This window comes from Schistocerca gregaria, chromosome 9 (assembly GCF_023897955.1).
Source record: "Schistocerca gregaria isolate iqSchGreg1 chromosome 9, iqSchGreg1.2, whole genome shotgun sequence".
Lineage (NCBI taxonomy): Eukaryota > Metazoa > Arthropoda > Insecta > Orthoptera > Acrididae > Schistocerca > Schistocerca gregaria.
In genome coordinates this window covers 213,928,224-213,954,321 of record NC_064928.1, presented here as the reverse complement: position 1 = coordinate 213,954,321, position 26,098 = coordinate 213,928,224, and positions in this window count along the sequence as shown.

Below are 26,098 nucleotides of genomic sequence, written 5' to 3'. Positions count from 1 at the left end.
AACAGCGCGCGGGTAAAACGAACACCTAAACCTTTCTGTTCGAGCTCTGATTTCTCTTATTTTATTTTGATGATCATTCCTACCTATGTAGGTTGGGCTCAACAAAATATTTTCGCATTCGGAAGAGCAAGTTGGTGACTTAAATTTTGTAAATAGATCTCGCCACGACGAAAAACGTCTTTGCTTTAATGACTTCCATCCCAACTCGCGTATCATATCTGCCACACTCTCTCCCCTATTACGTGATAATACAAAACGAGCTGACCTTTTTTGCACCCTTTCGATGTCCTCCGTCAATTCCACCTGGTAAGGATCCCACACCGCGCAGCAATATTCTAACAGAGGACGAACGAGTGTAGTGTAAGCTGTCTCTTTAGTACACTTGTTGCATCTTTTAAGTGTCCTGCCAATGAAACGCAACCTTTGGTTCGCCTTCCCCACAATCTATGTGGTCTGAAGTTGTCCGTAATTTTAACACTCAGGTACTTAGTTGAATTGACAGCCTTGAGAATTGTACTATTTATCGAGTAATCCAATTCCAACGGATTTCTTTTGGAACGCATGTGGATCACCTCACACTTTTCGTTATTTAGCGTCAACTGCCACCTGCCACACCATACAGCAATCTTTTCTAAATCGCTTTGCAACTGGTACTGGTCTTCGGGTGACCTTACTAGACGGTAAACTACAGCAGCATCTGCGAACAACCTAATAGAACTGCTCAGATTGTCACCCAGGTCATTTATATAGATCAGGAACAGTAGAGGTCCCAGGACGCTTCCCTGGGGAACACCTGATATCACTTCAGTTTTACTCGATGATTTGCCGTCTATTACTACGAACTGCGACCTTCCTGACAGGAAATCACAAATCCAGTCGCACAACTGAGACGATACCCCATAGCTCCGCAGCTTGATTAGAAGTCGCTTGTGAGGAACGGTGTCAAAAGCTTTCCGGAAATCTAGAAATACGGAATCAACTTGAGATCCCCTGTCGATAGCGGCCATTACTTCGTGCGAATAAAGAACTAGCTGCGTTGCACAAGAGCGATGTTTTCTGAAATCCTGCTGATTACGTATCAATAGATCGTTCCCTTCGAGGTGATTCATAGTGTTTGAATACAGTATACGCTCGAAAACAATATTGCAAACCGACGTCAATGATATAGGTCTGTAGTTAAATGGATTACTCCTACTACCCTTCTTAAACACTGGTGCGGCATGCGCAATTTTCCAATCTGTAGGTACAGATCTATCGGTGAGCGAGCGGTTGTATATGATTTCTAAGCAGGGAGCTATTGTATCAGCGTAATCTGAAAGGAACCTAATCGGTATATAATCTGGACCTGAAGACTTGTCCATACCAAGCGATTTGAGTTGCTTCGCAACCCCTAAGGAATCTACTTCTAAGAAACTCATGCTAGCAGCTGTTCGTGTTTCAAATTCTAGAATATTCCATTCGCCTTCCCTGGTGAAGGAATTTTGGAAAACTGCGCTCAATAACTCCACTTCAACGGCACAGTCGTCGGTAACAGTACCATCGGCACTCCGCAGGTATTGACTGCGTCTTGCCGCTTGTGTACTTTACATACAATCAGAATTTCTTCGGATTTTCTACCAAATTTCGAGATAATGTTTCGTTGTGGAAACTATTAAAGGAATCTCGCATTGAAGTCCGTGCCAAATTTCACGCGTCTGTAAATTTTAGCCGATCTTGGGGATTTCGCGTTCTTCTGAACTTCGCATGCTTTTTCCGTTGCCTCTGAAACAGCGTTCGGACCTGTTTTGTGTACCAAGGGGGATCAGTTCCATCTCTTACCAATTTATGAGGTATGAATCTCTCAATTTCTGTTGCTACTATATCTTTGAATTTGAGCCACATCTCGTCAACATTTGCATAGTCAGTTCGGAAGGAATGGAGATTGTCTCTTAGGAAGGCTTCTAGTGACACTTTAGCCGCTTTTTTAAATAAAATTATTTTGCGTTTGTTTCTGGTGGATTTGGAAGAAACGGTATTGAGCCTAGCTACAATGACCTTGTGATCACTAATCCCTGTATCAGTCATGATGCTCTCTATCAGCTCTGGATTGTTTGTGGCCCAGAGGTCAAGTGTGTTTTCGCAATCATTTACAATTAGCGTGGGTTCGTGGACTAACTGCTCGAAATAATTTTCGGAGAAAGCATTTAGGACAATCTCGGAAGATGTTTTCTGCCTACCACCGGTTTTGAACAAGTATTTTTGCCAACATATCGAGGGAAGGTTGAAGTCCCCACCAACTCTAACCGTATGAGTGGGGTAGTTATTTGTTACGAGTCTCAAATTTTCTCTGAACTGTTCAGCAACTATATCATCGGAGTCTGGGGGTCAGTAGAAAGAGCCAATTATTAACTTAGTTCGGCTGTTAAGTATAACCTCTACCCATACCAATTCGCATGGAGTATCTACTTCGACTTCACTACAAGATGAACCACTACTGAGAGACACAAACACTCCACCACCAATTCTGCCTAATCTATCTTTCCTGAACACCGTCTGAGACTTCGTAAAAATTTCTGCATAAGTTATTTCAGGCTTCAGCCAGCTTTCTGTACCTATAACGATTTCAGCTTCTGTGCTTTCTATTAGCGTTTCAAGCTCAGGGACTTTCCCAGCACAACTACACAATTTTCAACTACAATTCCGACTGTTCCTTGGTCCAAGCACGTCCTGTATTTGCCATGCACCCTTTGAGATTGCAGCCCACCCCGTACTTTCCCGAGGCCTTCTAACCTATAAAACCGCCCAGTCCACACCACACAGCCTCCGCTACCCGTGTAGCCGCCACCTGAGTGTAGTGAACTCCTGACCTATTCAGCGGAACCCGAAACCCCACCACCCTATGGCGCAAGTCAAGGAATCTGCAGCCAACACGGTCGCAAAACCGTCTGAGCCTCTGATTCAGACCCTCCACCCGGCTCTGCACCAAAGGTCCGCAGTCAGTTCTGTCAACGATGCTGCAGATGGTGAGCTCTGCCTTCATCGTAAGCAAGACCGGCAGCCTTCACCAAATCAGATAGCCGCTGGAACCCAGAGAGAATTTCCTCAGATCCAGAGTGACACACGTCATTAGTGCTGACATGTGCCACCACCTGCAGCTGGTTGCACCCTGTGCTCTTCATGGCAGGACCCTTTCCACATCAGGAATGACTCCACCTGGAATGCACACGTAGTGCACACTGGATTTCTTCCCCTCCTTAGCCGCCATATCCCTAAGGGGTCCCATTACGCACCTAACATTGGAGCTCCCAACTACCAATAAGCCCATCCTCTGTGATTGTCCAGACCTTGAAGGCTGAGAATCATCCTCTGAAACAGGGCAGGCAGCTACATCTGGCTCAGCCAGAGACAGTACCTGAAACCTGTTTGTCAGACGCACCGGGGAGGCTCTCTGATCAGCCTCCAGGGACGTCTTTCGCTGCCTGCCACGCCTTGGAACGACCTCCCAATCAACCACAAGCGAGGGCTCAGCCCCACTGTGGGCAGCAACTGGGACAACCACAGCGGCAGACCGATCTGGGGACAGACGGGACGAGGTTGACATCCCCGTGATACCCAAGTCCGGCTCCCCACAGTGGTGCCAATTGGCAACAGCCTCAAGCTGCGTGACCGAAGTCTGCGCCGCCTGCAGCTGTGAGCAAAGGGATGCCAACTCAGCCCTCATCCGAACACAGCAATCACAGTCCCTGTCCATTCTAATCGATGTTGAACAACAGTTTCTAAAACACGAGTCCGCGCCTAGATAACGCAAGGGAAAAACGCAAAGAATGTATGATCTAACCTGTACAAATGCCTAACGACTGCGCTACAATCTGCCTGAATTTACGGTTACAGTAACTAAAACTCGAAATTACACCTCCTATACGAAACTCACACGCAATTTAAGTAAGAATCTACGAAGTAAACGCAGAAAAGAAGCAATATACGTATCTTTCTGCGCTGTCGATGTGCACCAACTGGGAGCGCAGGCAATAACAAGCAGATTTCATATTTTTAGATTTCCGGAAAACATTTGACATGGTACCCACTGCAGACTGTTGACGAAGGTACTAATATACATAGGTGCCCAAATATGTGGGTGACTCGAAGACTTTTTAAGTAATAGAACCCAGTGTGTTGTTGTCGATGGCGAGTGTTCACCAGAACGTCATGTGTGCCCCTGGGAAGTGTGACAGCACCGCTATTATTTTTTGTATACATAAGTGATCTGATGGACAGGATCGATAGCAGTTTGCAGCTCTTTGCTGATGATGTTGTGGTGTATGGTAAGGTGTCGAAGTCAAGTGATTGTAGGAGGATACAAGATGACTTAGGCCAAATTTCTAGTTGGTGTGATGAATGGCACGTTCCTTCTAAATGTACACTAATGTAGATTAATAGTAAAAAGAAGCATATAATGTTCATATATAACATTAACAGTATACACCTTGACACGCTCACGTCGTTTAAATACCTGGGCGTCGCTTTGCAAAGCGATATAAAATGGAACGAGCAAATGAGAGTTATGGTAGGGAAGGCGAATGGTCGACTTCGGTGTATTGGGAGAATTCTGGGAAAGCGTGGGTCATCTGTAAAGGAGACTGCATATATATTGCTCAAGTGTTAGGGGTCCGTCAGATTAAAGGAAGACATCGAAGCAATTCAAAGTTGGGCTGCTAGACTTGTTACCAGTAGGTTCGGACAAAATGCAGGTGTTATTCAGATGTTACGAGAAGTCAAATGGGACTCCCTGGAGGGAAGGAGGCGTTCTTTTCGAGGAATACTGTTACGAAAATTTAGATAACAGGCATATGGAGCTGATTGCAGAACGATTCTACTGCCGCCAACGTACATTTCGCTTAAGTATTATGAAAATTAGATATGAGAAACTGGCACATAGACAGTCGTTTCCCCCTCGCTGTGAGTGACTGGTAGTGGTACAAGGTACCATCCGCCAGGCAACGTACGGTGGCTTGCGGAATATTATGTACATCTAGATACCTTATTTCATTTTGAGAAGACATACAGCCGAATAGGACGGATTTTCAGAGATGTCTCGGCAGCCGTTGTCTGACTTGCAGTTGGTAACGCTAGCGTGCTCTTCACAGAGTGGAAGTACGGCACGACCAGTGCTGTTTTGGTGGAGAGCAGTCCGTTCCTGCAGAGCATAAATGGATGTAGTGGCTCGAGTGTCTGTGGCGTGTGTGTGTGTGTGTGCTAGTGTTTTACATATAGCATTTCCCTGGCTCCAGTGCAAGCAGTTGCGTCTTCCCACTATATGGTCGGTACCATATTTACAGGAAAGGGTAGATGGGCAAGTACTATATAGTTATTGCACTGCTATTAAGTGATTTCATGAGTATTTGTTCACAGCTGCTCCTGAGTACATGGTTTAAAATTGTTTCTGGCAGTCACGCATAATACTCATTGAACCAGAATGAGATTTTCCCTCTGCAGTGGAGCGTGCGCAAGTACGAAACTTCCTGGCAGATTAAAACTGTGTGCCGGACCGAGACTCGAACTCGGGACCTTTGCCTTTCGCGGGCAAGTGCTCTACCAACTGAGCTACCCAAGCACGACTCAAGCCCCGTCCTCACAGCTTTACTTCTGCCAGTACCTCGTCTCCTACCTTCCAGACTTTACAAAAGCTCTCCTGCGAACGTTGCAGATCTAGCACTCCGCTGCAGAGTGAAAATCTCATTCTGGAAACATCCTCCAGGCTGTGGCTAAGCCGTGTCTCCGCAATATCCTTTCTTTCAGGAGTGATACTTCTGCAAGGTTCGCAGGAGAGCTTCTGTAAAGCTTGGAAGGTAGGATGCGAGATACTGGCAGAAGTAAAGCTGTGAGGACGGGGCATGAGTCGTGCTTGGGTAGCTCAGGTGGTTGAGCACTTGCCCTCGAAAGGTAAAGGTCCCGAGTTCGAGTCTTGGTCCAGCACACAGTTTTAATCTGCCAGGAAGTTTCATTCATTGAACCAGCTTGTCTTTGTGATTAGTGACTCTTATGCATATGAGTAACAAAAACCGTTAGGGATTTCAATATTCCAAGATCCACCGTCTCAAGAGTGTGCCGAGAATAGAAAACTCCAAGCATACCTCTCACCACAGACAACGCATTGGCCTACGGCCTTCACTTAATGACGGAGGTCAGCGGCGTTCGGATAGAGCTGCCAGTGCCGTCAGACAAGTAACATTAGGTGAAATAACCGCAGGAAGCAATGTGGGACGTACGACGAACGCTTCCGTCAGGACAATGCATCAAAATTTGAGCTGCCTCTGGATCACGGGGTCCCAGGTTCGATTCCCGGCCGGATTGGAGATCTTCTCTGCCCGGGGACTGGATGTTTGTGTGGCTCTCATCAATTCGACATCATCATCATCATTCCTGACAGTGGCTAGATTTGAATGTGTAAAAAAAAATGGGACTTCGTAGGGGCGCTGATGATTGCGCACTTGAGCGCCCCACGAACCAAGTATGATCATCAAAATTTGTCGTTAATGGGCTATGGCATCAGTCGACCCACCAAGTGCCTTTGCTAACACGACAACGCCTGCAGCGCCTATTCTGAGATCGTGACTTCCATACCTTCTATTGTTCCTGGTCTATATTAACGACATAGGAGACAATCTGTGTAGCCGTCTTAGATTGTTTGCAGATGTTGCTGTCATTTACCGTCTTGTAAAGTCATCAGATGATCAAAATGAATTGCAAAATGGTTTAGATACGATATCTCTATGGTGCGAAAAGTGGCAATTGACCCCGAATAAAGAAAAGTGTGAAGTTATTCACACAATTACTAAAAGAAATCCGCTAAATTTTGATTAAGCAATAAGTCACACAAATCTGAAGGCTGTAAATTCAACTAAATACTTAGGGATTACAATTACAAACAATCTAAATTGGAACGAACACACAGATAATGTTGTGGCTAGAGCCAACGGTACAATGCGATTCATTGGCTGAAGACTTATAAGGTGCAAAAGGTCTACTAAAGAGACTGCTTACTCCACCCTTGTCCGCCCAATTCTGGCGTATTGCTATGTGGTGCGGGATCCGCATCAGATGGGACTGACGGTTGACATCGAAAAAGTTCAAAGAAGGGCAGCTCGTTTTTTATTATCGAGAAATAGGGGAGATAGTGCCACAGACATGATACATGAATTGGAGTGGCAATCATTAAAACAAAGGCGTTTTTCGTTGCGACGGGATCTTGTCGTGGAATTTCAATGACCAATTTTCTCTTCCGATTGCAAAAACATTCTGTTGGCACCCACATACACAGGGAGAAATGATCATCAATATAAAAAAAGAGAAGTCACGCACAGAAAATTTTCGTAGTCGTAGTTGTAGGTATTGGTGTTTCGGTATCGTCACCTGCAGTTGACCAATATAGGTCAAGGGAAGTGTCCGATTCCTGCAGATTTTTGTTGGTGTATCGGAATGTCGCAATTTTTTCGTTTTTGATCGTCATTTTGTTTGGACCGTGGTATGTGTGTTTTTTATTTAGTTTTTACTATTATATTTAGCTTGTCCTCACCCTAGAACCCGCAATTGTCCCGTTAGTTTGATTGTATTTTAGGGGGAGATGTTATTGTCTTATTTATATGTATTTTCGTGTTTGTTGCCGTGTGTATGTAGTGATGTCATAGGCGCCATATTGGATACGCTTAGTATAGACATTACGCCATATTAATGACGTCGTGGGTCAAAGCAACGGGTGGAATCAGACACTTCTGTAATCCCCAAATTTCTTCACAGAACCAGACAACGCAAAAAACTTTTCAGTAGTTATTTGTTCGAATATGTGTGCGTAGAAGATACTTCAAAAGGTGAATATGTTCATTCATTTCATGAAGCAACAGTGTACAAACCGTAGATCCTGTTAGCACGTACTACACCTAATGTAAAAGAATGTAATGATAACACATGTGTTAAATGATTTATTATATGCTTCTGTGTGTACATCTTTTCCTGAGAAACTTCAGTTCTGTCGCGCTAAGATACGTACTGTGCTAGAGGATGTTATCTTGAAACTCAAAATTCGTTTCGCCCGCGATTGAAATCAAAACATCATTCTTATAGGCTACAAAAATCAGCTGGCCGTCATTTTCACCTGTCACGTTACCAACATACGCCGCAAGAGATCACTGCAATTCAAATGCGAGCACCATGTGTCAAATGAGATCTCACGGAAGCGTGCAGTAGCTATTTAAGAATCTGCTTACTGTCTAGCAGAGTGCGTATGAGTTGGTTATCTTAGTTACTAATTTCTGGGTAAAAGTGTAGAATAGGACCACTGGCGTACTTAGGTGTTTCGTGTAGGAATGTTGTCTCGCATGCCATGATGTAAACTGGAACAAAAGAATGTGTATCAGCTGTCTGTGTTTCTGTGTTGAGTATTCCGTATAATAATAAGCGCATAGCTGCGTTTACGCAGTAAACTACTCCTGTATATATCTATTTACTTCTCCCCCATTGATTCGAAAGACGCATAGCAGAAGGATGGCCTGAACTGTACTCCGGGACGTTCACGCTTTGAATGGTTAGTTGTATCGTAACGACAATTATCGTAATCCTTATTTATTTGAGCCATGTGATCTGATAGTATACAGCGTGCCACAAATGGTAGTTACAATGTGCTAGTATTTCCGTAGTGCATTTGCTTCCCTGAATAGTTCATGTGTTGCAGTTAATCACAACCAGCGCACTCACTGCCCTAGACGTTATAGAATAAAAACAGTGACACAGTAAATAAGACTTCACGTCTTTCCAAAATTACTTATTGCCTTCTATATCCTTTATATTTTACTTGTGGAGAACTTGCTGAACAGCTTAAGGTCATTCTGGAATGCTCCATTTGAACAAAATTATATTTGGAGTGTGTTACTTGCAAGTTAATTCTAGTGTAATGTGAATTTTATTATTTTTCTTTAGTTAGCATTCGGTTGGCACTATGTGGTTCCTTTTAAAAGAATATACAAGAGTTAGATTTAGATGTACTTTTCTTTCCAATTGATACGCAGTGAGGAGATCCTCTAGGACGTAGAATAGAACATGTCACAGAACAACTACTCCCAATAAATATTTACGAAATAAGACCAAATATGCTAATGTACCTTCTACAGATCCCACATGAAATTGCTCTAATGGATTTGGAATTGGTAAAAAAAAAAAATTAAAAAAAATAAAAAAAATTCTTAAGCATATTTACATGTAAAAGGATATAAAACTTTTCACCAAATGTTAAAATTTCAATACATTTGAAGAGTGTGTGGTAATTCTTATGCTATTGTAGTCACACATCATCAAATAAAAAAAATAAAATAAAAAATTTTATAGTGTGTATTTACAATGATAGCATTACTGCATAAAATTTGTACAGAAGCCAGATTGTATGCAGTACTGACATATGTTATTTATAACATTATACACCTGTCAATCCATTCTGCTAAGAAATTCTTCAAGTAAGTAAGTGTTAGAATCTTCAGCTTTATGAAAATGGTTTCTGAGAGTCTCAAGGTTTACTTCAATTTAAAATCCTTGTGGCTGTCTCCTGGATTCTAAAACTGCAAATGGCAGCTGGAGAATTACTGCAGAATATCACACCATATCTCGGATGATTGTGTACGTTTGCATAATTTGCACTTAGCTAGGAATTAATTTCCCTAGCTTTCACTTTTCATAGAAAACATTGTATATAGTATTATGCAAAATGTGTTGTGTATAAAACTGCATAGGCAAATTTGGTATCAGAAAAAATCATTGAACAATATATCGGTATTACACTGATCTGTGTGTAGGTTGTATGAAACTCCTGCAGGCATCTCACAAATGTAGAGCTTTAAGAGCTAACTAAAACAGGGTATCTTGTATTATTTCAGATATGTGTTAGAAAGATCCTATATTGATCAAAATACTACTTCTTGTTTATTTTCTATACACTGTATTTAGATTTATTTGACGTAAGATGCATGCTGTTGTCCTTGTCACTATCTCCTGCTGGTATAAATGTTATTTTAATGAATTTTGTTGCTTGTTTGGTTCTCACGGTGTCAAAAGTCTTATGACCTAAGTTTGGAACATGCAGTTCTTCACATAATAAGTTAAACGAGAGAAAAAATTGTATTCCTTAAGGCAGGTTCTTCCAAAAAATATATATTGTTAAAGTGAACATGGGTACTAATAGTGAGGATTTATTAAGAAAAATCATTTCAAGACGAATATTTAAACTCAGATTAGCAGAGTAGATTAGTTTTGTTCAAATTGTACCACATTTGTACATGATGTGAAGGACAGTCAAACAATTTAAAATCATAGATGGTGAAATAGTCTATGTTAAACTGAGTGAAAGTCCAAGTCCATAATAGCTGTTTGTGTTGTTTCCTGTATGATGACTGGTTTTATAGCCTGGAGGCATATCTTCAGGTCATATAAAAGTAATACTTAATATTCTATGACTTCCAAGATGCAGGTGTGTATAAAAACATGTCATTCCTTGGCAAAGCCATGGATGAACCAGCAGATGGGCATCTGATCCAAACCATGCTTGATCAGTAAAACATCACCAAAACTCTGCACTTCTGCATGGATCGGATGCACATCTGCTGGTTCACCCATTGTTTTACTGAGGAGTGATATATTTTTATGCACAGTTGCACCTTGGAAGTCATGGCACATGAAGTATTAGTTTTATATTGCCATTTATTTCATAATGCTATTCTTCATTGGTGACTTTTGAAGTATTTTCTTTTTGCTTCTTTACAGTGCCTAATATGCTATATAATACTGTATCTTCTGTCATCCATGAAATTCCATTCTGTGTATTTTGTGACTTTCCCCCAAGACATCTTAGCCAGTTTTGTTATTTTCTGTGCTGCTGTGTGGGGTCATTTCCTTTCATTTCTCTGTTTCATTCTGTTTTTGAATGATTCTCTCCATGCATTACTCTTCTTCTTGTCTGCTTCCCATTCCATCACCCATAGGTTTTTGGTCTTGTTTCTTCTACTGCCTTGATTAAGGCCTGTTTTAATCTCATCCATTCTTCCTCCACATCTTTCCACTCATCTTTAGAAAGCTGTGTTCTGATTTTTTTCCTTTTATATGTCGTGGGTTTTTCAATATTTAAGTTTCTAGTATTTTATTTTTACTGTCTTTTTTTCTGCTGTATTTATTATTTCCGAAGCTCCTCAATGCCCCTACAAATAGTTTGTGGTCACTGTTGACATGAATGCTTGGTATCGCTCAAATTATTACTAGACTGTCTGTTATGGATTTCTGTTGCAGATCCCTACTGTATTCAGTAAACTTGTGACTACCTCTTTTTTGATACCGTCCAGTAGCAATGACCCATTTATTTCTCAGGTCTCACCTTTATCTTTTTTGTGATCTTCTCTGTGGCTCCCTAAGACGGTTTCATATCCTTTTCTATCACTCCAAACTCTAGCATTAAAGTCTCCTTTAATCCCAGTCATGTTAGATGTTACAGCCTGCTGGAGTTTAGCGAAAAGTTCTTCCTTTTCGTCTATGATTTTTGTGAGGCATAAACCGATATGCCTATTATGTCAAGGGTATTTCCTTCCAACATCATCTTCGCTTCAATTACTCTATCACATCCATTTTCCACATTAAGCCCTTAGTTCATCAGCCCTTTAACCACGGTTATTATGACACCATTTCTTTTTTCTCTTCCTGGCCACCTCATTTTGTATTGTTTTTCCAATGCCTTGCTTCCATTCCCCTTTATCTTACTTCACCTAGTACCATTATCAGTATGTCCCTCTCTGCCATAATCCATGTGATTTCCTGAATTCTTGCATCATTTTCTAAGAACACAGGATTAGTCCCATTTCTTATCATTTTTCTTCAGATACATCAATCTTTCATCACCGCCATGTTTGCTGTTATACGTGACAGGTATCCTCAAAGTCTTTGACACTTCTGGTATTGGATTGGATCTGACCTTTGTTTGGTACCACTGGCTTGCTAGGCCTATTGTGGATCTCTGTGTTAATATTTTGTTGTGCACTAGGTGGCCAGTGCCTGACGTATTTCCACATGTGAGTGACATCCGTGGTTTACTCGTCAGTTCTCAGGAGGTTGGCTGCAGCAGTTGCCCACTGGGCAATGGGATCACCTCATGTCTGTGCCATAATTTGGATATCTGTTAGTCATGTACACAGGGTGTTTCAAAAAGGACTTTTTAAAAATTCATATAAATTTATTGAAAGAAGATATAGAGCTGGGTTTAGTGTTATTTTGTAGTGAAACACCTCAAGTTTTTTACCTTAAACTACAGATGTATGTGGCTTCCGTTGGTTATCCTGCACACATCCCATCGGAAGTCAATGTCTTCCCAAACTCACTATAGCATTGCAGTTGTAACTTGCTCGGAGGCGGTGTAAATCCTTGTCTAAGTTCAGGTAGTGAAGCTGTCACCGGAGATACAAACACAATATCCTTGATGAATCCCTGTGAAAAAATAGTGGTGTCAGATCTGGGGAACACGGGGGCCGTGTGATTGGTGCATAACGACCAATACATTGACCTGCAAAGTGGCCACTGAGAAAATCCTGTACATCAGCCAGGTACTGGAGTGGTGCACCATTTTTCTTGAAGTAATCATTTCATTCTTGGTCATCCTCGTTGATCTGTGATATAAAAAATTGTTGTAACATATCCAGGTTTTCTCTCGCATTGTTCACTAGTACTGAATCACACCACAAGATGCGCTAGTGGCAGTTGCGTTATAGATGGCTGCCTTCACTGGATCCAAGTGTGCTAGCTGTGTGTATTTTAGTTTGAAGAACCTAAGTAAGTGACAACAGTTCAGCATAATTTCTGTACCAGGTACACCAAACATCCTCCTAGTGGGCCCACAATTTATGAGTGGCCTAAATGTTTTATAGAAACAGAGTGCTCAGTAAGACATGGGAAATCATCAGGTCATCCAAGCACCATCAATGGGATAATGTACCTGGATATGTTACAACAATTGGAATACAGGCTCCCAAATCTTGTGGACAGGCTACCACATCTCTGCTGCCCCCAGTTACTTACAAAGAGCTATGCCGTTTCCTCGGCACCATCAATTACTATCAGTGCCATCTGGCTCCCACCGCCACTGTTCAGGCACCCCTGACAGACGCGCTATCAGACAAACTAACTTCTGGTATCAAACCCCTCTCTTGGACTGCTCCAAGGCTAGAGGCCTTCAAGGCTCTGAAGACTTATTTAGCTCACGCTGTGACACTCATCCACCCCGACCCCTTGGCCAAGTTATTCATCACTATGGCCACCAGTGACATTGTGGTGGTGTTGCAACAATGCAACGGCGACACGATTTCTCCCCTTCATTTCGTCTCTTCTTCAAGAAGAATTTTCAAAGTTGTGAAGTCCTTTTTGAAACACCCTGTACTTGTACTGCTGTGGCCACTAATGGCTTTGTGTTTATCTTAGCTGTCATAATCTGTTCACTATACTGTGTGTAGAAGTTCACAAATTGAGATGTACTTCTGCATAACCTCAAATAATTTATCTTGTTACACTCACATTAGCCATTTTTGTTGTTTCAGGTTGCCAAGATGTGTTAATATCTTTTGATGCACTTATATATGAAGACAATGTGCATGGTATCTTAAATTTTTAGTTTTGTTTATTGGTGTTATGCAGTAGTAGTAACAATCCTTTTATACCTGCTATTCCTTGTCATAGTTTTAACACATCCTTTCCAGCTGCAGTTTATTTTGGGTAAGAAAGAAACCAATGAATTTCTCTTGTGAGAGGTGCTGAAATGTTTATATGAATTCATCTGGTGATTTTTCTTATTTCCGTGCACCAGTTGGTAAAACTGGAACTCTTATAGAACCACTTTATTGTCTGCTTGTTAAGAACCGTTTTTCTCAGGAACAGGTAGATGCAGCTTGTTAAAATTTGTCGCATACTAAGTTCTACAGTCCATTGGTAGTGTCAGAAGTTTAATCTGCGTATTTAATACAATCCTCGTTTCAGTGCTCACTCAGCAAAACTTGCAGGATACTCCCGGTTGCCTAAAATGATATTTGGCAAGAAGCAAGATTTCATAATAGAACCAAGGGAAAAATCCAGAAATGGTTAGTTTGTAATTATATTGTACAAAAAATATTTTTTGTCACTTGTTATTCAACTATCTGTCATGTTAAGGCCCCTTTTTCTCAGAAATGGGTAACCAGATTTTTTTAAATTATATATTTAAGCTACAAGAAGTAAAATACTGAGTACTTTGATAAGTTGCAAACTTCAGAACTGTCCCCATCATTCCTATTTTTTTCTGTAACTAACTTTAAAGACCTGCATTTTAAGATTCTTAATAATAATAATAATAATAATAATAATAATAATAATAATAATAATAATAATAATAATAATAATTGTCTTTGAGCACACACAACAGTGAAGGGGTGGGGCTGTGTGAAATATTTTGTGAGAAAAACTGTACATATTACAATGATATTAAACACTTCAAGCACTAGAGAAACTAATTTTTTGGACACAATGTTTTAAAGACTCCTTTGTTTCATAGAATTCTCGGAGATATGAAGAAGATACATAATCTATTCTTGCATATACTGCTGAGGTTAATCATTTCAGTTGGTTACAGTAATAACTATAGGCCTAAATAGGGACAAACATCTTTTGTTATTATTTAGAGGTACTTGCTGTGCTCTGAATACATTTTTAAAAATCTGCAAATCACATGTGTGAACCATTCTAAAATGGTGCTAGAGTGCCTGGGATTTGAACCAGCCAAGGTTATCGGGCAATATTGAAAGAGTACAAAGAAGGGCAGTACAAATGGCCACAGGTTTGGTTGACCCATGGGAGAGTGTCACAAAGGTCGTGAAAAAACTCGCTTGGCAGCACTTGAAGATAGATGCAAACTACCCCAACAAGTCTGTCTACAATAGTAATGTATGTTAAATACCGTCTTCAGTGACTGTAATGTGCTTCCTTTACAACACTGTCCTGTTAGCTGGAAGTGTGTGGCAGAACCACCATAGGATGACCAGTGCTAATTCAGTCTACTCATTAATAGTTTCGCTGACTGTTCTAAGTATTTGTAAGGCGGCTGCCCAATACACCAGTCCTCTATGGTCGTCGTCTGACCAATATATGATATGCCACAGCTGCAGGGAACACAATAGATACTTGCCTTATGCAAACAAAGGTCATTCTTTAGAGAACCCAAAAGGGCCCTGGGTATAGATGGTGGTTGAATAACACATTTATCATCTTCTTTCTGCAGAATATGACCACTCCTGGGGGATACCCTCTGCCATGTACTATACGGTGGTTTGGTGATTGTGTGTTCATTTAGATCTACCATATTAATTGTGGTTGTGGATGGCATATTTGGTCAGATCATTAGGACCGTAAAGGATGATATATTGATCAGAAATGTCACTCACTCTTAAACAGCGGAACAAATCTGCTATTTCAGAACACTGTCTTGCCACCAGTCATCCTACAGAACACATACCTACCATCTTTAGTCCTAAGTGGGACTAAAGCAAAGAGTCTAGGAGTAGTAACAGATGAAAATCTAAACTGGGTCGAGAAAGCAACTGCAATGTGGAAGGGGACTTCAGGATCTCTCCATGCCCCTCAAAAATCTAAAAAGCTCTTCCCTCTTGATCTGAAAAAGAAAGTCCTGCAAATACTTATACTTCCATTCACTGACTACAGTGATGACATCCTGCAAGGTCATTCACAGAGAAGCTGACAGTGCCTGAAACTGCGTATGAATGCCCGTGTTCAATGTAAATGTTGTTTTCAACTCTTTGATTATATTTCACCATCATATGCACAGGAATTCTGGCAATGTACAGCCAAGTGCAGATATTTCCATACACTCTGTCTTCTGTACTGTCTCTTATCGACATACACTGTCCCTCACATATTTCCTTGACCTTAATGCTCTTGTCTGAACAACATGCCAGCAACACCCATTCTCATCAGGGCTAAATCGTTTCTGTCCCACTCCATCAATGACCCTTTTTCTCCTCGAAGTCCTTTTCAGTAGCAGGAACCTATCCCTGTAATAACTCCCTCATTATATTAGAGAACTAAATAACATTTCCAGTTTCAAAAGACAGTTAATGACCTATCTACTGAAGCAATAATAATGACTATTGTTCTCTCTGTATGCACACGTTACCCCTTTACTTCCTTGTTTCCAACCAGATCTTCATTTCCCAGTGTTTTTAGCTAGTGGCATATTCTTAAATTTCCCTTCCCAGGAACTCAATATACGAGAAATGTGTATTTTGTACATCTGTAAATAGTTTTTATATCTGCCATTAGTTGTTGTTGTTATTGTTATTGTAGTTATCATCATCATCGTTTGTGGCAGCAGCAGCAATAGCATAGAAATACTGCCAGTACTACTGTAACTTTATTAGTTCTTAGTTATTATTTATTTACATTGCCTCTACAGACACTCAAGACAGTTCATTATATTGGTCATATTAAAACTATCATTATTTCTTACATAACTATGATGTAAAAAAAGGGAATGTAGTTAGGAGAGGATGGGAAGACCCTAATCTAGCCAAGTTAAAAAATAAAAAAATGTAACACAGATATCCTGGAAATTACTTCCCACTATTGGGTTAGAGTTACTAAGTAAGCAGAGTTGATGCTACCTCACACATTGGTTGTTAGTATTCATTATCGATAACTTCAGATATTGATTGTGTTTGTTGCGTGATGACATTAGCATTTATGGTGTGCATGTTGCCTTTCATCATATGGTCTGCATACCAGGATTTCAAATTTACTTGCACAGTGCCCTCTCATTACATTGGTGTCTTGAAAATAACAGAGTGTGCACCTGTTGACATTTTGATGTTTGCTGAAGATGTCACCTGGCTGCATTCTCAAGAGTTGTTTGAACATTTTATACAGAGGAAGAAACTTGTTTTGAGGTTCAAACAACTTAAGGGAATTCAACCAGGTAATATTAACAGCGACCACCGATATTTTTGCATTTTCAAGGCAAACTGCAACAGACAGACAATGTACAGGCAAATTTAAAACCTCTCTCACATTTTTTTGAGGTTTAAGTGGTTATACCCAACATGAAAATAAAAACACATTTAATGTCAGTGAAGTGCAGCTTACTAAAATTGGACGTAAGTGTAGAAAGAAATGAAGTATCAAAAAATCTGAGTGATAATAGAGATTTAATACAGTTTAATAGCAATAGTAATAATTGAAAATGGTAGCTTCTTTATGAAATTGACAGACATATTTGTTAGAAAAATCATTGTTACCGTGACCACTGAAGGTGCTGAAAAATAATGTGAAACATGTTTGGTCTAAATAAGATTTAATTACAATCACCAAAGACAGTATGTAATTGATACTACTTGTAGAAATATCCTGAGGACAAGAGCAGTCTAACCACAGTGTGCACAAAGACATTGAAGCAATCACTCTTCGTGTGCTCCAAGTGTGAATGGAACAGGAAGAATCGCTAATAACTGGTACACTTAGGAGTATCCTCTGCCATGCACAGTACAGTGAAGATATGTATGTAAATCTAGATTAAGGGAAAGTCTGCTATTTTAGAATATTCAGTTAATATTAGATCTTTTGTGGTTTCATAAGTTAAGTAATCGCCATTGAAGAACAGAAGATATTTGATGCTGTATCATGAAAGGTTATATCCAGTGAACTTGGTTTCCTACAATGTTTTACAGATTTTTACTCTAGGTGTTGAGATAATAATTTAGAAAATGAATAGCCAACAAGGTATTCATTTCATTTTGACTTGAATTTATGAAATATCTGTATTTTTGTGTCTTACGAAACTAAGGGCAACTTAAAAAAGATCTAAATTGTTTCAAACAGAAAATAGTTCCAGTAAACTTATAGTTGGTCCCCTATTCACTGTATCTATATATGTATAGAACAATTAATGTTTCAAAGATGTCTTAATTGTCAGCTTCCACCAAACAGTAATAAACCGGTTGAAGCTTCAGTCAAACAGAATAAAAAGCAGTGCTTCAAGTACATCCTGGAATTCCACGGTACATAAATCTAAAACTTTTCACCTACTTTATATATGGCTCATCATTTGGCCTCGGATTGCTCTTGATAGTTTCGTCACATATGGTGTTTCTTTTTCAGATGGCGGCACCAGAAAAGCATCAAAATTCTTTCTATAGTGCAACCTCTGTCAAACAAGAGCCAGTAAGTAATGTAACATGAGCAGTTATGTTGTTTCAAACAGTAAGTCATGAATAAAACTGGCAAGAATGTTATAAAGAAAGTAAAAAGAATAAGTCTTATTAAATCAGGTTACCATTTAGCACAATAACATAATATTTCAAACATAAATTGTTGATTGAAGCTGTCACCAGACGTCTTCAGATCTTTTGTTACTCAGACCGATTTTCTCACCTGTAAGCTCTATCCTGCAGAACTTCCTTATCTTTTGAGAATATAGTAAAAGTTTAACTTATTGTTATTGTTTTAACTCTTAACAGTTATACTATGTGAATCTAACCTACTTGTTTGTGAGTTTGCTTTGTCTTTAAAATCAGCACACAGATGTAAACCACTTGATGTCTTGTTGAGGATGGTAGGAACAGATTCTTGCCGAAAACAAATTTGGATTTAGTCCCCTGTAGGTCAGGTTTATAAATCGAGCATAGACCAAGTAGCACCCATGGGAGAGCTTCCTACCAGAGACAATCATCGCATCGAAGGACCGTCTTGAGGGTGCGGTGACATCTCTCTGCAAACCCATTGCTTTGTGGGTGATAGGTGGTAGTGTGTATTTTTTTAATACTGCATATATTGCAGAGGATGGTGAAAAGGGAGGATTTGAAGTGCCGACACTGATCGGTGATGATAGTGGTCGGGCACCTGAAATGAGCAATCCACAAGCCAATGAAAGTCTTGGCTACCGTCTCAGCAGCAATGTTAGGGAGAGAGACAGCCTTGACCCAGTGAGACAAACGGTCGATAGTTAAGATATATGGCCCTCCAAAGGAGGAAGAGGCCCGATCAGATCAATACGTACATGACGGAATCGTCCTGCGGGAATGTCGAACTTGGCCAGAGGGGGGGAGGTGTGGCGGCTGATCTTGTTGCGCTGGCAAGCGGCGCAGCTGCGTGCCCAGTACCATTTGATATTCTTCTCAACAAAATCTTCTGACACCAGACGTGTGGTGGCTCAAACGCCCGAGTGGGCTAGGTTATGCAGTGCATCGAAAACGTGTCGGCACAGCCCAGGTGGGAGCAAAGGCCATAGGGTGCCGGTCGAAGAATCACATCACACCTCGTCGAAAATGCCAGGAAATGTAGCCTTTGTGAAAACGAGTGATGTTTATGGGTCTCATAGGAGAACCTGAGAATCTTTGTCAGAAGCTTGGAGGGAGACCAGATCAGAAAGATGAACAATGCGGGAAACAGCACTGATCCACGAGAAGAAATCCGCAGCAATGTTATCTGCACCCTTGATGTAACAGACATCTGTTGTGAATTGAGAAACCAGGTCAAAGAGGGGGTGGGTTGCAGAACGCTTCTGCCAGTGGTTTGTGATCGGTGAGGACGAAAAATGAACGTCTCTCGACGTCAGGACGGAAAGGTTTGATTGCCTCGTAAACAGAAAGGAGCTCTCTAACAAATACAGAATATTTTCTCTGAGCCATAGATAGTTTCTTGGAGAAGAGAAGAGATGAAGGGGAGAAACTGTGTTGCCTTTGCGTTTTTGCAACACTGCCCCCACCGCAATGTCACTGGCGTCCATACTGTTGAATAACCTGGCCAAGAGGTCGGGGTGGATGAGTGTCACAACATGAGCTAAACAAGTCTTCAGAGCCTTGAAGGCCTCTAGCATTGGAGCAGTCCAAGACAGGGGTTTGATACCCGAAGTTTGTTTGCCTGATAGCCCGTCCATCTGGGGTGCCTGAACAGTGGCGGTGGGAGCCAGATGGCGCTGATCGTAGTTGACGGTGCTGAGGAAATGGCATAGCTCTTTGTAAGTAGGCGGGGGCAGCAGAGATGTGATAGGCTGCGCACGAGATTTGGGAGGGTGTATTCCATCAGCGGAGACAGTGTAACCTAGGAAGGAGACTGGCGCAACTGAAACTTGTCTTTGTTCACCTTGACACCATCGGAGTTAAAGGTCTGGAGGACTGTAGACAGATGAATTTCATGTTCCTCCACTAAGCTGCTGGAAACGAGAATGTCGTCCAGATAAGCAAAACAATACTTGAACTGTCGCAAGATAGTCAATAAAACATTTCCACGTTTGTGCCGCATTTTTTAGGCCGAACAGCATGAAGTGGTATTGGAATAAACTGATTGGCATGATAATGGCTGTCTTGGGAACGTCTTCCAGCATCATGGGAACCTGGTGGTAGGCATGTTTATAGTCAATAACACTGAAAATTGTGGTGCCTGAGTGAAGTCATTGATGTTTGGCACTGGGTAATTGTCCATGACAGTATGAGTATTTAAGTGTCTGTAATTGCCGCATATTTGAAAAGGTCTGTCGTGTTTGGGGATGAGGTGGATTGGTGAAGACCAGTTACAGTGTGAAGGCGAGAGTTTGAGCTAGGCTCAGCCGAACAATCTTGTTTAGGTGGCGGCACCGTGGACTCCAGTTGCTGAAGCGTGGTACGAGCCGTGACGAGCTTGCTGCAAGTGGGTGCGATGCATTGTTTTAGCTTCTCGTTGCCCTGCCAGAAATGCGTCGCCGAGTCTTATTCTGACAGTAGGTCGGTAACGCAGGTCACAATGTTGCCTGCGAGGGTGGAGCATTCGCATATGGTATCGTATGTTGTGGAAACAGAAAGTTGGACATAGGTGTGTGTGCACGGTATGTGAGTGTTCGTACGATGGTGGAGCAATGAACCCTGTATGACATTCAGAGATGGTTCGTAATGAGACAAAAAATCCATACTGAGGATAGGTTCATCAATGTCAGCAATGTAGAATGTCCACGGAAAATGTAGAGGAGCAGATGGGGTCACCGTAACCTTTACTGTGCCTGAGGTAGGTAACATGGACACGTTGACAGCTCGTAGAAGTGACTTCATCTGTGAAGAAGTGGGTGGAGCCATCGAAGTAGGTATGATCGACACGTCAGCACCAGCGTCAACTAGAAAAGCTAGACCTGACGCAATGTCAGTAACATAGAGATGACCGTTTGGCCGGGAGGACGAGTGAACAGAGTGTAATGTAAGAGGGCGCCTGTTAGGTTCCCTGCAGGACTCGGCATCTCTTAGTTCCTGCTGTTGGCATTTGGGTGTTGGCATGGCAACCTGCACTTCTTGGCATCGTTGCCGAACACTTTGTGGTACCAGCAGAAAGGGTGAGGGTGAGGAGGAGGAGGAGGAGGAGGAGGAGGAGGAGGAGGAGGAGGAGGAGGTGGAGACTGTGACGGCGGGGGCGGCTTATCCTTGTTGATTTGTTCCAGTAAATAGACCTGTACGTCAGGGGTGTGGGCGATCCTGGAGTGCTCAACAGCAGAGAGAGTGAGCCATCACTGCCAGGAGAAGTAGACGAGATGACACCATGGTGAGCCCTGCATCTGCTGGCCAAAGGTCGGTATGTGGAGGCGGCTGTGCCGGCAAATGGTATGGAATGAACCAGCTGATGTTGCCGGAGCAGCGAATACAACTGGTCAGTGATGTGTAGGTGGGAGCGGATCTACTTGAACAAGTGTGGTAACAGATGGATCTGTAGATTGGCAGGTAGTTTGGCAGCCCACACAGCCCGTAGTGTGGCGTTGGCCAAGGTATGCTCATTGACAAGTAATCGAAGGTGGCGCCAGAGTTATGAGGGAGTGCGTTCCCCCAGGTGCTCTCTGTAGAGTTTCTTGATTATTAACTCTTGTGGTCAGCAGGCAAGTCGTTCCATTATAGTCTTTGCAAACTTGTGTTTTGATGCAGGCGGCGGCGAAAGGAGCAAGTCACAAATCAAATCAGAGTGGTGATGGAAGTGTGTGACGAGTCAGAGAAACTTTGAGTTGTCGTCAGACACACAATGTAACTCGAACAGATGCTCGACAAGTGCGAACCACGATGCTGGGTTGTCTTTGTATAAGGGCAGTAGCTTTGGCATGCTGCCACGATGGGGTGACAACTGTGGCTGAGCTGAAGTTGTCAGAGGCCGGCACGGTAGGCCTGGTTTTAAACCAGGTTAGCGAATCCGTAGTAGTGCCAGCTGTCATAGTTTACTGCATGTCACAAAAAGATGCTGCGCCAGGCACGGATGGTACCGTGGAAACAGGCGGATGGACGGCACATGAAGGAGGCCCAGAAACTAGAACATGAGTGACACACTGGACGAGTGCTGGATGGAAGTGACCCACTTCCGGAACAGGGCAAGAGACCAGTGCGGCAGACACAGGTGGTGCTGTGGTAGCGGCAGGCAGTTGAGCGACCGGAAACAAGGACCCCCACAAGTGAGGGGAGGGGGGGGGGGGGGGGAGTCGGTTTTGAGAATGCCACCCACGTGGAAACTATCTGATGCATAACATGCCTGTAGTGCATGTGGCGGGCCACTGAGGCGAGGTAAGGGGTCCATGTTACGCTAAACACTGAATTGTGCATATAAATTGGACACAACTGGAACACCACATGCACGGAACGGGTCCGGCGCGGTTTATAGTAATGGCGGCATTGCACACGGCCCGACAGTAACTGATGTAGTATACTAGTGGGTGGCTAAACATGTGTTCGAATGAAGATCACTTTGTCCTTGAAACACTCGATTCGAAGAGACACAATTCGAAATATTGTTCAGTTCACATTTCACTGTCGGATGGGCATAATCTGCTGACGTGAAGCCTGAGTCCATTGTTCACTCTGACGGTGTAGTTGTCGACCGTTGAAAACTAATCAGGTTAGCACACAGCGTTGGTTGATAAAGCGACTCACTGTGCGTAAATGATGAATACACCATTGGCGAAGAAACCACGAAACTCGGTGAGGGGAGATGTGCTTCCGCATCTTCGAACAAGGCATTGTTTGGCATGGTCATTGCGTAGTGCATATAACCTGCTGCATAAACACCAGCGCGGAAGACGCGAAACACGAATGAACTGCGAGGTCACCACTGTGGAAACGGGATTGGTAATCGGGATATAGAAAACTTAATTCCTACATATGTCGCAGCTCATATATATTTACACTTGGCACTGTGTCCATACAGAATGAAATATAACAAAGAACTGACTAAAGTGAAGTTAAGATGGACGCTCGCCAGAGCACTTAGAGTTCACAAATATTAAGGGATATGAACTATTGAAGCCACAAGATGTTTTGGCATAGATTAAAAGTTTCTTTAAACTTTTTGGAAAAATAATCAATTACACATTGCACTTTTTAAAGCCGGTTGGGCATTATCCAGTTTATTGTTGTTGTCAAAAAAATGTAAAAACGATAATATTTGTCTAAATCAGTTGGGGGACAGCGTTTTGCGAAATATCGGTGTGTCTATCGATTTGTTGATCAATAATCATCAATCCTTGCTTTTTTTACAATTCCAATAAGGATATCAAGCTGAAACCATTTTCTAAGTTCGGGTCCTGTAAGGTTGACAAATTTGGCATTATTGTTATCCAGTTTCTATTTCAATTTTGACTGTAATAATGATTGGTTTCGCTGCTAAATCTTTACTACCCTGGCTAGATAGAATCATATTTTCTGTACGGCTATAACCGTACCTCCACGAGCAATGTTCAGCCTGTCTTTGTGGTATATATTACAATCGGTGTTCCCTATTTCATTGCTATTGATGTCAGGTTTAGGCCAGGTTACTTAACCTAGTATTTTGTGGAAATTGTTACCATTTAGAAATAAGATTAGTTCTAGGACCTTTCCATTGACGCTCCTGAAATTAACTAATATTATATTAACGTTTTCTTTCTCCAGTCTGCCACGAAGATTGAGACTATTTAACTGTGCAAGGCCGTGCTCAAGAGTAATGCCTTTTAATTTTTTTAATTCTGTTCTCAATGTCACTTGAAGTATTAAGTGTCTTGCACATCACTCAATTGATTTCATACTTCACTGACGTAAGTTGCAACCTTCTGCCAGTAGAGGCTTCCAAGTTGTGGCTTGTAGCAAGGCAGTGTGTAACATAAGTGCATTGGTGGGTGAGAAACAGAGTGCTGTAATCAAGTTTGTAACAGCAGTCACACATGAGACATCTCCTTCAGAGCGGCTAAGCCAGACCATACACGAGCACTGTGAGATCTGCAACAATCTGATGCCCTGGGTTCACTGTCATCAATCATCCTCCACACAGTCCCAACATAGCCCCACGTGATTTTCATCTATTTCCAAAACTTAAATATCACATTGATAGTGATGAAGCGGTGCAAGCAGAGGTGAGGTTGTGGCTCTGATAACAAAGTCAAACATTCTATAGTGATGGTAACAACAAAATGGTCACTTGTTGTGAGAAATGTGTTCGTCACCAGAGTTACTGAGCTGAGAAATAAATATGTAGACGTGAAGAATAAAAATGTAAAATGTTAATGATGTTATTTTTATTTCAAATCTGTGTCAGTTTTCACATACAGAATTTGGAGGCATTTCTTTTCAGTACACCCCCATAGTATCTTATTGGACCTATGGAGGGATTTCTCTATCCTAAAAAGACACTTATTTGTTCCACATGTACTCTGCAGTCCAAGTAGCTGCTTCATGCATATGGTGCCTCTCTGACCTAAAAAGGCGGGCAGGTGTTCCTACAGTTATTATAGTTGCAGTTTCTTCTTCAGTGATATTTATTAAAACAGCTGTGCTACATGAAGCTGTGATGGATAAAATAATGTTGGTACCTCACCAGGAAAAGAGAACTGTGCATGATTTCAAAAAGCATGATTTCCAATTGCATTTAACAAATATTGTCTAATAATAAAAGTGATTCCAAAATATATCAAAGTGAATATGAAGAACATTACTGCAGCTGCACAGCAAACATTGGACAAAAATGTGAAATTCTTACAAGAAATCCTCAGTGCCATCTGAAGATGAGTCTAGGCCCAAAACTATGAGTAGTTCTGGTGAAATAAATCATTCATTCAGAAATTGTTGCAGGTCACTATTTTAGCTTAAGTGATATGGACGTGGCCTGAGACCAGTAAAAACTGTATATAAATGTCACCAAACTTGCAATGTGAAGGACTGGTTCATCCCCTTTGCTCAGTTCATTTAATTTCAGTGCATTTAATTCATGTTTAGTGTCAGTGTGTCAAAGTTCTTGCAATAAGTGGGAAATTAGGCCTTGAGTCCCAGCCTAGCACAGATTTGGAATTGTAATGAAACAATCATTTGTATTGTGTAGACTGGTTTCATCTATGTTTCTTATATTCTGTTTTTCACCTTACCTAGTAACTTAATTTTTAATTTTTTATTTTTAGATGGAAGCTGACCCAGTGGCATCTCCTGAACTAGAGTTTGAGTACATATCTGTTCAAGAAGAAACCTTGGTAAGTACTAAGATTCATCTGTCTTTACATAAAAATTTATTTTCTGCGAGCCACTTCGCACAATATGACGGAAGGAACTTCATACATCTGTTAATCACTCCTTCGCATTTGCATCTACATCCTTACTGTGCAAATCACTGTGAAGTGCATGGCAGAGAGTGCTTCCTATTGTATCAGGTATTAGTGCTTCTTCCTGTTCCATTCAATTGTCGAGCAGGGGAAGAATGGTTTCTTCAGCACCTCTGTACACACTGTAATTGATCTAATCTCATCTTTATGGTTCCTATGGGAGCAGTGCTAGCAACGTTGTATTATATTCCTAGACTCATCACTGAAAGTTGGTTCTTGAAAGAAGATAATAAGGCTTTCAAGTGATACACAAACTATCTTCAAATATCTGCCACTTCAGTTTCTTCAGCACATCCGTAACTCACTCTCATGGAGCAGACAAACCCATTGTCTCTCTGTCTTTCTGACTGTTAACAGTCCCTTCTTCTCAGAAACGAGTAAGTGTATCAAGTTCAAATTTATGTCACATAGTAAGGTGTATTGTCCCTTGGTGTTGTAAAAATTTTAATATTCTAAGTC